The sequence below is a fragment of the Podarcis tiliguerta genome (genome assembly GCF_965153285.1).
Source record: "Podarcis tiliguerta genome assembly, chromosome: 10".
Taxonomy (NCBI): Eukaryota; Metazoa; Chordata; class Lepidosauria; order Squamata; family Lacertidae; genus Podarcis; species Podarcis tiliguerta.
This window is the reverse complement of record NC_139543.1, coordinates 52,288,378-52,302,727: the sequence shown is the minus strand read 5'-3', so window position 1 is coordinate 52,302,727 and position 14,350 is coordinate 52,288,378.

Here is a 14,350-nt window from a genome sequence, read left to right as displayed (position 1 = left end):
TACAGTACTTGGCAGGTGAAAAAGTTTGCAGCAGTGCCTGCAGCCCTGACTGAGCACCGAAGTTTTATCTCTTGGCAAAGCACGCAGTTCCCCTGCTTCTACGGAGCAGCGATGAAAGGAAGAATCGCAGGGGCTTCATCTGATCGCTTGGATTGCTTCCACCCAGCAGCAACCTGGGTGGGCCAGCGTATGCTGCCAGTGCATCACAAGACTTATTCAGAATCATTTCTATAGGCACGGAAATAAAACCCTCCATCAAGGGAAGTTAAAAATGCTGGTGGCGTGGAGTACTTCCTGTGGTTGCTTTTAATGTTCTTGTGTGTTGCCTTGAAAAGATCGTATTCCTGGGTACATGCAAAAGTACCTTTGAGAGGGGGTGGGCATTCTGTTTAGTAGAGAGAGGACCTTTACCCAGAAGTGTTGAAACTGGCCTTTTCTGCCTCCTCCTGCCAGCCACAGGGTCAGTACACCGAAACTGGTCTTGTGTCCGCCCACTCCCCATAGATCAGCACTCACAGTCTACGGACAGCACCTGACACACTTTGCAGCTGCTCTGGGCACAAGGGAGGATGAGGTGGCTGGGCCGCAAAGACTGCTGGGCTGACTCAGCCAAGAAGAAGGAAAGGAAAAAAGAAGCGATTGAGGTCGGAATTCCAACTCCCATCAGCCTCAGCAAGCATGGCAAACGTCCAGGCCTGATGGGACTTGTAGTCTACTGTTATAAGAAAAGTACTGCTCCTTTTCTCTTATGGCGTATCCAAGAGTCTGTATAGAGTCGTTAAGTAGGTTCCCTGCCAAAAGGATGAAATAACAGAGGCCAACCAGAGAATACTGAGAAGCAAGGCAGCTAGTAAGCCTGATCTTTATTACCTGTTGCAACAGGGTGCTCCCTCGCCACACGCAGGAGGCAGGAGGGACCCAGAATAATGGTGCGCAAGCCCTTATACAGTGGTACCTATAGTTACGTTCCGGGCTTGTTACAGACTTTCATCTGTGTTTACTTCTGGGTTTGCCACGCATGCATGCGCAGAAGCGATTTGTGCGCTTCACGCATGCGCAAAAGCGATCTATGCGCTTCGCACATGTGCAGAAACACTCAATCGTGCCGCGCACATGCACGGAAGAGGCACTCTATTTGCGGACTTTTCAGGGTGTAAACAGCACCCTGAAACAGATTAAGTCCGCAACTAGAGGTACCACTGTATAGACTTTTGAAATTGCCCACCCTGTAGCCAGAGACCACCCCCAAAACATCATACATACATCACAGAAAGAGGCAGTCTACAGCAGAAATCCTATCTGCCAGGATATCTGATAATAGTCACTGATTGCATTACCTGGTCAGCCCGGCCATTCTTTTGTTGATGATAAATACTTGAATCCCTGAATCCAGGTCACAGGCTCACCCTATTCACACACACACACACCCTTATGACAGGTAAGAAAAAGACAATGGAGAGGCTTTCTCATTTCCTTCCTCTTTGCAGAGAAATATTTGAGGTCAATTTGGGAGCGTCAAAATGGTTTCAGGATTGCTCTCCTGTACTATTTCAGACACGTGGTTTATATACTTATGTATGTGTTTGCCTTGTAAATTTATGAACATTATATATATATATAGAGAGAGAGAGAGAGAGAGAGAGAGAGACCTTAGAATTCCTATAACACTACCAATCTCTGGAGTTTCCTGGGGAGAGGGACTGATTGCACAACCACTCTGGAAATCATAGCTCTGTGAGGAAAATGGGATCTCCTAAAAGCTCCCAGCAACCTTAACAAGCAACAGATCCCAGGATTCCTTAGAGGAAGCCATGACTGTTTAAAGTGGTATTGTCGTGTTTTAAATGTATGGTGTGGATATAACCTGAGACTTTCCTCTTGATCTGAGCACATGGGCGAAACTCATTTAGGCTGCAATCCTAACACTTGCCCATGAGTAAGCCTTCTTGAATGTCATAGTACTTACTTTCAGACGAAAGCATCCATAGGGTTGTGCTGGCAGGAACTGGAGAGTGGAGTGTAATTTAACTTGGGAAAATAACATAGAATGAAATATTATCTGTAGAGCTAATCCCTAACCAGCACTTTAACCTTTGTTCCAGCTCTTACAAATAGCTGGATATCTCTCGCGGCAAGCCAAGGATGCAGTAATTCGACCTCGACCCAATTGCAAGCTTTAACTTCCAAAATTCTGTAACTACCGTATTTTTCGCCCCATAGGACACACTTTTCCCCCTCCAAAAATGAAGGGGAAACGTGTGTGCGTCCTATGGGGTAAATGCAGGCTTTCGCTGAAGCCTGGAGAGTGAGAGGGGTCGGTGCGCACCGATGCCTCTAGCTCTCCAGGCTTCAGGAAGCTATCCGCAAGCCTTGCAAGCCCGGCGGGAGGTCCCACGGGCTCACAAGGCTTGCGGGCAGCAGCCTGCAGCCCGAAGCACGGGGTGCCCTCCGGAGGGCTCCCTGTGCTTCGGGCGGGTGTCCGCAAGCCTTGTTTCAGGCAAGTGTGCGCAAGGCTTGGAGCTGCAGCCGTGGCTGGGGGGGGGGATATTTTTTTTATTATTTATTTCCCCCCCTAAAAACGAGGTGCGTCCTATGGGCCGGTGCGCCCTATAGGACGAAAAATACGGTAATATTCACTGATCGTTTGCTCATGCCATATGGTTGAGGAAGGAGTTTTGGCAAACAGGTGTTTGCAGGTGTAATGAATCTTGTGGTCACATTGACGTTACACCCTCGAATTAATTAAGGAGTCGTTCCCTTGCCTCCGGGCGAACCTGGGATCTAGTTATGAAAAGGGTGTGTGGAGTAACACCTGGACTCCACCTGCACAATACATTTAAAGCAATATTTAAACATTTGTGGCTTCCACTACATAATCCCAGGAACTATAGTCAGAGCATCAGTAGTAGCCATTGATAGCCATCACTGCCTCATGTGGGAGTGAGTTCCACAGTTTAACTAAGCGCTGTGTGAAGGACTGCTTACACCCAGTATCAGAAGCAGCATGGCTCTGGATGCTATTTGCTGGGGAACACAAGTGGTCATGTTATGCTCATGGTCTTCATGGAGATATCTGGTTAGCTACAGGATGTGAGAGTAGATAGGTCTTTGGTTTGATCCAGCACTGCCGGCTCATCATATGCTATAACCTCAACTTGGTCCACTTAGCCTTCATTTGCTTCTTTCTTTGATGCTGGCCTTTCTTAATAATGCACCTGTTAGCCAGTTTCTTCTCATCTCTTAACTTAAAGAAAACAAAAAAGAGTGTTGTGGACTTTAGGAAATGTAAATTGAATATTCAGCCGCTTATTATTGAGGGGAAGTGTGTGGAACAGGTCTCGGTGTTTTGATTTCTGGGAATGGAGTTGAGAGATGACCTAACCTGGGGAGAAAACAGCAAAGATCTGATGAAGAGAGCACAGCAGAGGTTATATTTCTGAGAATCCTCTGGAAAAATAATCCCTCATAAGGCCTGTTGATGGCATTTTACCATTGTACTGTTGAGAGTGTACAGTGGTACCTCGGGTTAAGTACTTAATTCGTTCTGGAGGTCTGTTCTTAACCTGAAGCACCACTTTAGCTAATGGGGCCTCCTGCTGCCGCCGCGCCACCGGAGCATGATTTCTGTTATCATCCTGAAGCAAAGTTCTTAACCTGAGGTACTATTTCTGAGTTAGCAGAGTCTGTAACCTGAAGCGTATGTAACCTGAAGCGTATGTAACCCGAGGTACCACTGTATTAACTTATGGTCTGTGCGTGTGGTTTGGGAGCTGTATGGTCAGGGAAAAAACAATGCTGTCCAGGGTTGTAAAGACTGCGGAGAGAATAATTGGGTACACTCTTCCCACCTTGGATCAAATCTACGCTTCCAGGTGTCATAAGAAAGCTGCAGAGATAGTGCAGGATATGATCTCTTTCAGCTTCTGCCTTCTGGAAGAAGGTACAGGGTTATAAAGACTAGGACTAGCCGCCTGAGATACAGTTTCTATCCAAATGCGATTTTGGTTTTAAATGCAGTGTAAGGTAGTCTCTGTGGGAGTATATTGTATTCAATTATGGGGTATCAGAGTTTTTAGGGGGTTAACCAGGCTGGGATAGCTGAGATAGCAGGCTTGTGGGTTTTTGAATGTCTGATGTAGATTTTTTCAATTTCGTTGTTCTGTATGGGACAACGACAATAAAGATTATTGTATCGTATCTTAACCTAATTGCATTGCTTCTAAATGCCACTGAAATCGGTGACAATTGTTGTCGGGCGAGAACGGCCCACTCTGTTTCCATACGGGGTGATTTTGTCACCAATCATTTTGTGTTCCCAGTGTGTTGAATTTGCAGACATTGCAGGGGGCCATGTTGTCTGGGAAGCGGGTGGGGTTTGATTCCCCTCATCACTGCTGCCATTACCAAGTGTGGTTGACATATTTGCTTGACTAAAGCACGGGCGTCAGATGGTTTGGCTGTGTCAGCGTGACCCGGGTTGCCATGGCGCCAGGAGAAACCACCCATCCTTGCCTGTTGTTGTTTGTGCCAAGGCCCTGGAGAATGCCTTAAAATGCCCAACGGCAATGCTGGGTTTTAGGGCAGGCTACAGCTGCCAAAACACCGAAAGGAGTTTGCAGGTGGCAGAGAAAAATATGCTACCTCGGACTATGCAGTGTTTGTAATTGTCGTGAAATATAATTTGGAATCTAAAAGGTAGTTCTTCAAGCACGTTGCTCATGGGGCTTCAGGGGTGAGGTGGGCATGCAAAAACTGCTCTCTGGCAGGCGTGTCGACTTATTGAGCAGGGTGGCTGGGGAGTGGCCATTTAAATTTCCCACAATGCCCCAGGGTGGTGCTATAGGGGAGCATTGTGGGAAATTAAAATGGTGGCTAGATCCAGTCATGTGGTGCTGCCCAGTGTGCCAGACAGGTCCGTGAAGAAGTAAAATTAAAGGAGGGCCCACAGCAGGCCTCAACGGTTGGCCCTCCCAAGGTACCTACCTGGGGGCCCTGGCAGCTGTTCAGGGACGCCAGGTGCTGATGCCATCCCTCAGCATTCAAAGCCATAGTGCAGTTGGGTCAGTGGGGAGTCATCCCTACAGTCCCAGGTTAAGTTGTGGGTCTCCATGTGGTCCGAGGCTAGTAAGAAGCAGGTCCTTATTTTTAAGAGGGCTGAAAATTCAGTTCAGGCTTCACAGCCTTTAATGTAGAATCTAAGTAAGGATGGGGGAGAAATCCGATTCACTTCTCATTTCAAGGCAGACTTACCTAATTTTTCTCTTGCGAAACACAGGCATCGTTCAAAATTCACACTTTCAGAATTTGGCCGTGCAGTTCTCACGCCAAGTAACGTTTAGAAAAATGCATACACTGGGATAAAGTGCCCATAAGAGTGTGTGTGTGTGTGTTGAAGGTCCCTGGTTCAGTCCTGGAGAGCCTCTGCCAGTCAAAACAGACAGTACAAAGCTAGATGCGCCAGTGGTGAGACTTTAATAAGAGGCAGCTTCCTGTGTTCAGTGCTAAGACAAAGAATCAGGGAGCAGCCCTAGCCAGTGGTGAGCACAGCCCATCCCTGCTTCCCCAACTCGCTGCTCCCTTCTTTTTGAAATCTTGTTCTGACTAGCTCCTCTTGGTACAGCGCCAGCGTAAGCCAAGCAAGCAATGGCATTTGATTAAGCTATTTATGCACTGTAGATACACAACCAAATATTTTATTTAGCAATGCTTTTGATTCTCTGCCAGAGCAAACGAGGAAATAAACCCTGTATGCAAATGTGGGTGTGGATTAGCAAGATAAGAAGGGAAAGGGGTGGAGGAGCTCCTTTCAGTGACTGGGAGTGTGATCATCAAATGGCCAAATGCTCCCTCCCAAAAAGAAAGGAATAAATCTAATCCCACAAACTCTTTGGTTACTAGGGCAGATCCCAAAAGAGTAAACAACATACTATACAGTGGTACCTCGGGTTACAGATGCTTCAGGTTACAGACTCCACTAACCCAGAAATAGTACCTTGGGTTAAGAACTTTGCTTCAGGATGAGAATAGAAATTGCGTGGCGGCGGCACAGCGGCAGCAGGAGGCCCCATTATCTAAAGCGGTACCTCAGGTTAGGAACAGTTTCAGGTTAAAAACGGATCTCCAGAACGAATTAAGTTCTTAACCCAAGGTACCACTTTACTGTGGTTCTAAATCGATTTATATGGGAGCAAACTCAGTTGGTGATGTCAATTTACTTGCAAAGGTTCGTGAAGCTCACTGGATGACCTCGGGCCACTCACTCTCTTTCAGTCTGATCCTACCACACAGGGTTGTTGTGAAGGAAATGTGGAGATAACACTGTACCTCATCCTGCTGTATATGAATTGTCTTTTGTTGTGACGCAAAAAAACCAAACCAAATGGGGGCATTTACACAAAGAAGAAATGCAAGACAAAGGAGGAAACAGGTTTGCATATCGTTTCATGTCTACTAATTTATATGTATAGATGCAAATATGTGAATAGGATCTAGAAAAGTAGAATCACAGAATTGCAGAGTTGGAAGAGACCCCAAGGGTTTTCTAGTCCAACCCCCTGCAATGCAGGAATCTCAGTTAAGCATCCATGACAGATGGCCATCTAACCTCTGCTTAAAAACCTCCAAGGAAGGAGATTCTATAAAATGCAGCAAGTGGGGTGAGACTGGAGACCAAATCTGAAGGCTTTGCTTCCACCATCGCTGAATCAGGAAGCACCCATGACATTAGCCACACTGTGGACTCAGCTACATTGGCAAAGAAAAAGTGCTTTATAGGCGTTGTATGTGCATTATAGTGGGACGCGGGTGGCGCTGTGGGCAAAACCTCAGCGCCTAGGACTTGCCGATCGCATGGTCGGCGGTTCGAATCCCCGCGGCGGGGTGAGCTCCCGTCGTTCGGTCCCAGCTCCTGCCCACCTAGCAGTTCGAAAGCACTCTTAAGTGCAAGTAGATAAATAGGTACCGCTTTCTAGCGGGAAGGTAAACGGCGTTCCGTGTGCTGCTCTGGTGCCGGTTCGCCGGAGCAGCTTCGTCACGCTGGCCACGTGACCCGGAAGTGTCTGCGGACAGCGCTGGCTCCCGGCCTCTAGAGTGAGATGAGCGCACAACCCTAGAGTCTGTCAAGACTGCCCATACGGGCAGGGGTAGCTTTACCTTTTTATGTGCATTATAACACTGGGACACCAGATGGCGGTGTGGAGTTTCATTTTTCCCAACCCAATTTCTCATGCAAATCTTATGACGCGTTTAAGTGAATCGCTTATTTGATGAGTCTAGATGCAGACTGCGTATCTATCCCATCACTTCTTCTGAAACGCTGCCCTTCCCTCCAAACCAGCTTCGATCTGAATTGAGGGAAAAAGAACGACCTGTGTTTTAAGCCAGCAGTGTGTCCACAGCCAAAGTGACTTCCCTAATGCCAATCTACATTACGAGAGTAAATTCAATTGCTGCTGGCTCTGCGCGCAGGCCATAAAAACATTTGGCCTCTCTGCAAATTGTGTTATGCAGGATCTGTAATTGGGGGTACAGGAAAGGGGGTGGGGGAGATGGCCAATTATGAGGGCGAACCCAGCAGCATCTAACTGAAGCACGCATGTCTGCAACTGTAGACAGCCGTTGTGTCTTTTTTCAGGTAGACCATCAGAGAGGACATAAATGGGGATTGAACATTTATTTAGGCACTCGGAAGGAGGTGAGGGAACAGGGCCTAATCTCCTCCATTAAAGTGGAGGCAGCTTTGGGGCAGCTCACCTTAATGGGGCCTTTGATGTCTGAAAAATACCTTTCTAGCTCCCAGGTTGGTTTCTGTCACATCCCTATAAACCTGCCTCTTGAGGAGAATCCTGGCTGAGGGGGGAGTGAGGGGTGGTTGAGGGGAGCCACTGATGCCAACCAGGACTGTTTTTATAAAGTAGGTGATAAATGTTGTCTGCTGGTCTTGGGTTTGTTTAACTTTGGGGCTTACACAAGAAGAGACAATGACAGGAAGGTTGTTTGTCTGTAGCCAGATTAGCGGCTTGGACACTGACCCCAGACCAGTCTGAACTGATAAAGATGTTGCGTTTCATTAAAAAGATCTAGAGTTATGGGTGAGCAGGGAGCTGTTCAAGTTTGCTGATGATACTCATTTTTTTCAGGGTGGCAAAAACAAATAGATATTCAGAAGGGCTCCAAAAATACCTCCCTAAACTGAGTGAATGGGTGGTAAAATACCAAATGGAATTCAATGTAGGCAAGTGTACAGTGAGGCATGCTGGGGCAAAAAAAATAATAATCTTGCAGCTGAATGAATAGGTTAGGGGTCAGCAACATTTTTCAGCCATGGGCCAGTCCACCATCCCTCAGACCATGTGGTGGGCCAGACTATATTTTTTTTTTGGGGGGGGGGAAATGGACGAATTCCTATACCCCACAAATAACTCAGAGATGCATTTTAAATAAAAGCACACATTCTACTCATGTAAAAACACCAGGCAGGCCCCACAAATAACCCAGAGATGCATTTTAAATATGTCTATAATTTTTATTAAATTTTCAAGTTTTACATTCCAAATTAAACATCTTTTATTATACCAAACATTCACTGACCTCTCTCCCTCCCCTTCCAATGCTCATTTAACTTATCCAGTATTCCTACACATTTTAATAAATTCATCTAATTCAATTTTCCTTTCTTACATCACTTCAAAATATGCTTTATTGTTGAATTACTTCAATATTGCCAGTGTTTTTAACTGTCAATTAAAAGTACTTGAAATATACTCGGAGAGTGGATTTCATGCTCTTTATTCAGCTCATAGTGGTGAGGAGGAATGGAAGTTCCCCCACGATGTCTGCTTTATATACATTATTTACACAATGGGCCCCACGTGATTGGCTAATTCCAGGATTCTCCTGTAGGCCAATCAGGTTGTGGATTCACTTCCACCTAGAGCTGCATTGGGTGGCTCCTGCGGACCAATCATACTGCTGCATTGTTCTAGGACCAATCAGACTGCTGCATTTTGGATCCTATTGCTCTAGGACCAATCAGACTGCTGCATTTTGGATCCTATTCAACTCAGTACATAACAGTACTCAATAAAGATTTTCCACTCCTCTTTAAATACATGTTATTTTTGTTCTCTTATTCTGCTTCTTAGATCTGCTAACTCTGCATATCTTAAATTGCCAGTCCTACTTACTAGAGACCTTTCTCACTTTCCATTTTTGGGTGAACAAAATTTGAGCTGCTGTTGTTGCATACATAAATATTTTTTTTCTTACTACTGAGAACCTATGTCTGAACAATTTCTAACAGAAATGCCTCTGGTTGTTGTTGTTTTTTGGGGGGAAGTTATTTTAAACTTTTTTATCTCATTATATATCATTTCCAAATATTCTTTAACTTTTTTTGCATGCCCACCACATATGTAAAAGGTTCCTTCTACTTCTCTACATTTCCAACACAAGTTCGATTCCGCATTATACATCTTAGCCTCTGAGTTAAATACATCTGAGTTAAATACATCCTCTGAGTTAAATACCATCTATGAATCATTTTCATGTAATTCTCTTTCAGTGTGTAGCATGCAGTGAATTTCAAATCATTCTTCCAAAGTTTCTCCCAGAGATTTAATTCTATATTGTACCCTACATCTATTGCCCAGTGGATCATTGATGCTTTAACCAACTCATCTTTTGTTTCCCATTCCAATAATAATTTGTATATTTTAGACAAGCATTTTTCCTTATTCAGCAGTAGCTCTTTTTTTCAAATTGCGAGCTTTGGTCCAAAACCCCCAAAACATTTTCCCCACCTCTATTCCTTTAATTTTCCTATTTCCCCTTCTATTATGTAATAATATTTCCAGCGTCAAAATTAACAACAGTGGGGATAATAGGCAGCCTTGTCTAGTCCTTTTACTTATTGGGCATTTGTCTGAGAGATTATTATTTAATAATATATTTGCAGATAGTTCAGTATAAATTGCTTTAATTCCTGCTAGGAAAGAGTCACCAATCTCCATCCTCTCTAGGACCTTATTATGAAAGGCTTTCTCAGCATCTAATAAAATTTATGCTGCTTGTTTTTCATTTCTTACTTCCAGATATTCAATCAAATTAATTACATTCCTTATGTTATTTTTCAATTGACGTCCTGGAAGGAAACCTGTTTGGTCTATGTGAATACATTTGCTTAAAACTATTTTCAACCCATTGTGGTTTTTTTCTGGGAGGACACAGGGGCACGCATATCCCTAAACATTTTGTGAATCTTTGTACTTTTGTCCATTTACTGTATAGATTTTTTTTCTGATTTGAATTATAAAATTGTGATTTTCTTGAGTCAAAATGAGAGTACCCCTAACCATTTTTTAAGAAAAAAAGCACTGAGTGTACCCCATGGCAAGTGTGTATAGGATTGTAGCCCTAAACGAGTGAATGCATTTAACCCGATGTGTTTCAAAGTAGCAACTGCACTGTTTCAATCTATTATCTAAAATTGTAGCAAATACCTGTAGTTTATAGTCACAATTAAGTAAAGAAATCAGTCTATAGTTCTTAGTCCTCATTAAATCGCAGTCTTGTTTCAGAATCAGGGTGATAAATGCGTTTTTCCATGATTCAGGCACCTCTCCTGTCACCAAAATTCTATTCATAGTGCCCTTAAGTGGTTCAATTAATGCATTTTGATTTTTTATATATATAATAAATTGCAGAAATTCCATCTGGATCAGAAGCATGACCTGTTTTCATTCGGCTAAATTTCCAGCTGCTGTTCCAACATTGATATGGGTGCATTTAAAGTCTTCCTTAGCAACTTTGGATATATTGCAATTATTCAAATAAGTTTCCATTTTCTCTGGTTCTCCCTTCTCACGCCGATATAATTTTAGAAAGGCTTTTCCTATCTCTTTTGAATTTGTTAAATGTTTCCCTTTGTCAATAACCTTGTTTATGATCTTGTCCTTCCTTTCAACTGCTGATATCATGGTGCCATTTTGCAAATCTGTGGTGCAACCACATTAGGAGTACTGTGTGTACAGTTCTGGTTGCCTCACCTCAGGAAGGATATTGCAGAGTTGGAAAAGTTTCAAAAAAGGGCAAGCAAAATTATTTAAGGGGATGGGGCAACTCACCTATTGTGGGATGTGACACACAAGTAGCAGTCAAGTACAACATTTGCCTAGAGTGAACATGCAAAGGGGATGTTTGTTCCAGCCAGTCGAAAACTTCCTGTTTCCTCCTGGCCTGGAGCATCCTTCCTTTTGCATGTGACTGGAGGTGGGCGTGACCTTACCTGGCCAGGTAACACAAAAAGACAAGGTATGCAGCCATCTCTTCCTCTTCATTGACTTCCTCTCTTCGTTGGAGCAGCTTTTTAGCTAGAGGTGCCCTGTTGGCTTTCAGCCAACAGAGGACAAAAAGACTATCTCCATATGGGATAGACTCGCATATATCTATACATATCTATAACTGAGTCTGCCTTCAGGGATCCAACTGTGAACTGATGCTGTGAGTAAACTACTTTTATATATCTTAAATAAGATAGTGGTGTGTTTATTCTTTTAAGAGGGAAAACAAGGGATCTTACCAGGAATCTATATTGAGAAGCTTAAACAAGCTTGCAACCAGCTACCCGCTGTGCGTTTAAAGGGGAATGTTTAAAACTCTGCTAGCGCAAGTTAGGAAGGATATTAATAAACAATATATCCTCTCCTGCCTCCCTGAACATTCCCACACCTGTGAGGAAAGGTAGAAGCATTTGGGACTCTTTAGTTTAAAGAAAAGGCGTGTCAGAGGCAACATGATAGAAGTGAATAAAGGAAATTCTCCCCGCTCTTTCATAACACTAGAACTCATTGACATCCCATGAGGCTGATCATTTGAGAAGCCAGGAAGTGTTTCACACAGCGCCTAATAAGATAAAACAAGCACTGGCACATTGCAAAGAAAATAAGAAGCATTCCCCTGATAACAAGGTTGTAGCCAGATAAGCTTCTTTAGAGAGGGAATTCCATCTTTCTATACATTTTGAGAGCCAGTATGGAATAGCACTAAAAATACCAGACTGCAACTAAGGAGGCACAGAAGACAGCCCCCTATTCCAAGGCATCCTCTCTTTCAGGTGGGGGGAGATTTGGTCCTCTAGATGTTGTTGAACTACAGCTCCCACCTGTCCCTTCAAGTATGAGCAATGGCCAGGGATGATGGGAGCTGTAGTTCAGCAGCCTCAGGAGGGCTAAAGGTTCTGCACACCAGCTCTGCTTCAAGGTCTGGCTGTCTGGTCCAAGTTGCCCATCAGTGCTTAACACCTAGACAGAAGACTGAGCAGGCACACAGGTCCTAAGGGCCACATTAGCACCATGCATTTAAAGCACTATGGGCCTGGCTTCCCCAAGGAATTCTGGGAGCTGTAGTTCTCTAAGGGGCCTGAGAATTGCTAGGAAACCCCAATTCCCCTCACAGAGCTACAATTTGCAGCTGCAATACCTCTTCCCAGAGAACCCTGACAATTTTAGCTCTTTGAGGGGGTTAAAGGTAAAGTAAAGGGACCCCTGACCATTAGGTCCAGTCGTGACCGACTTTGGGGTTGCGGCGCTCGTCTCGCTTTATTGGCCAAGGGAGCCGGCGTACAGCTTCCGGGTCATGTGGCCAGCATGACTAAGCCGCTTCTGGCAAACCAGAGCAGCGCACGGAAACGCCGTTTACCTTCCTGCCGGAGCGGTTCCTATTTATCTATTTGCCCTTTGACATGCTTTCGAACTGCTAGGTTGGCAGGAGCAGGGACCGAGCAACAGGAGCTCACCCCGTCGCGGGGATTTGAACCACCAACCTTCTGATCGGGAAGCCCTAGGCTCTGTGGTTTAACCCACAGCGCCACCCGTGTCCCTTGAGGGGGTTAGGGGTCTCTAAAACAGCTCTCAGCACTCTTAACCAAGGAAACCTCCCAGAATTCTTAGGGGGAAGCTATGACTGCCTAAATGGTACCGTTGTCCCTTAAAAGCATGTTGTGCCGCCGTCTTCTCCACTGTGGCAAAATATATTTCTATCCAGATTACAGTCATTACTTATAAATTTGCATGTGTGCATCGATTTAGCATATGCAAATTGTTGTCCTCTTTGGGGTGATATGTTTCCTTTGTTGCTGTTGATGATGATGATGATGTATAAAGTGACTGCCTTTGAGAAGGACCCTGTATACTGCCTTGAGGAAAGGTAGGATATGAATGTAATAAATAGAGACAGCGAATCGGGTTCTCCCCCTCCCCCTCGCCTTTTAAGGCAGCTGCAAAAAGTATAGATTGCCTCCAGCTCTCTTTTACAGAGCAGGAGAGTGCCAGGCTTACATCCTCAGAGGATTTCTCCTTCTTTCTTTCCAGAGAGATAGTTCACGGCCTTGCTTTCATACCACGGTAAGGTCTTCGCTTCCCTGAATGCTCTGTTTTTGAAGCGAGGCAACCTGTCTGAACTCAGGCGGTCTTCTTCATCATGTAGACAGATCCACCCGAGTAAAAAGAAGGAAAGGGTAAAGAGGAGTCGATGTGGCAGAATGCCTTCCTTGGCAATAAAAGCATGAGGGAGTAATACAACGCAAAGATTCTAACCTGTCCTACCTTCATTACTATCTATCTCCCTTTTTCAAAATAGTCATTACTCGCCGTCTGGCAGAGAACTTAACGGCCCCTGCAGTGAGACAAGGCCTGGGAGTTACAGACAAGGCACAAACCCAAGACGAGAGACCATTTATCTTCTGAAGTTCTGCTAAATGGATCAGGCAGACAAAGCCAAGGGAATGAAGGCCGTTACCTGTCCAATATGGGAGCAAAGCTGTACTTTAACCAACACCGAGCATTCGCTCCAGCTGTTGAATCAAGGACCCTGGATGAGAGGGGAAGGAGGGGGCTAAAGGTCACACACACATCCCAGAATGCCCAGGTGTAGCCGAATTCCCTCCAAGATAACCAGACATGGACAAACAGTGTTATGTACTGAGTTGAATAGGATCCAAAATGCAGCAGTCTGATTGGTCCCAGAACAATAGGATCCAGAATGCAGCAGTCTGATTGGTCCGCACGAGCCACCCAATCCAACTCCAGGTGGAAGTGAATCCACAACCTGAATGGCCTACAGGAGAATCCCGAATTAGCCAATCACGTGGGGCCCATTTTGTAAATAATGTATATAAAGCAGACATTTCGGGGGAACTGGCATTCCTCACTACTGTGAGCTGAATAAAGAGCATGAAATCCACACTTGACTCTGAGTATATTTCACTGGCGATGAGGATGGGATTCCGCTGAGCTGACCGCCACACACAGCACTGCAGCAAAAAAACCCCTACTGTTTTGGTCAAGGAAAATTG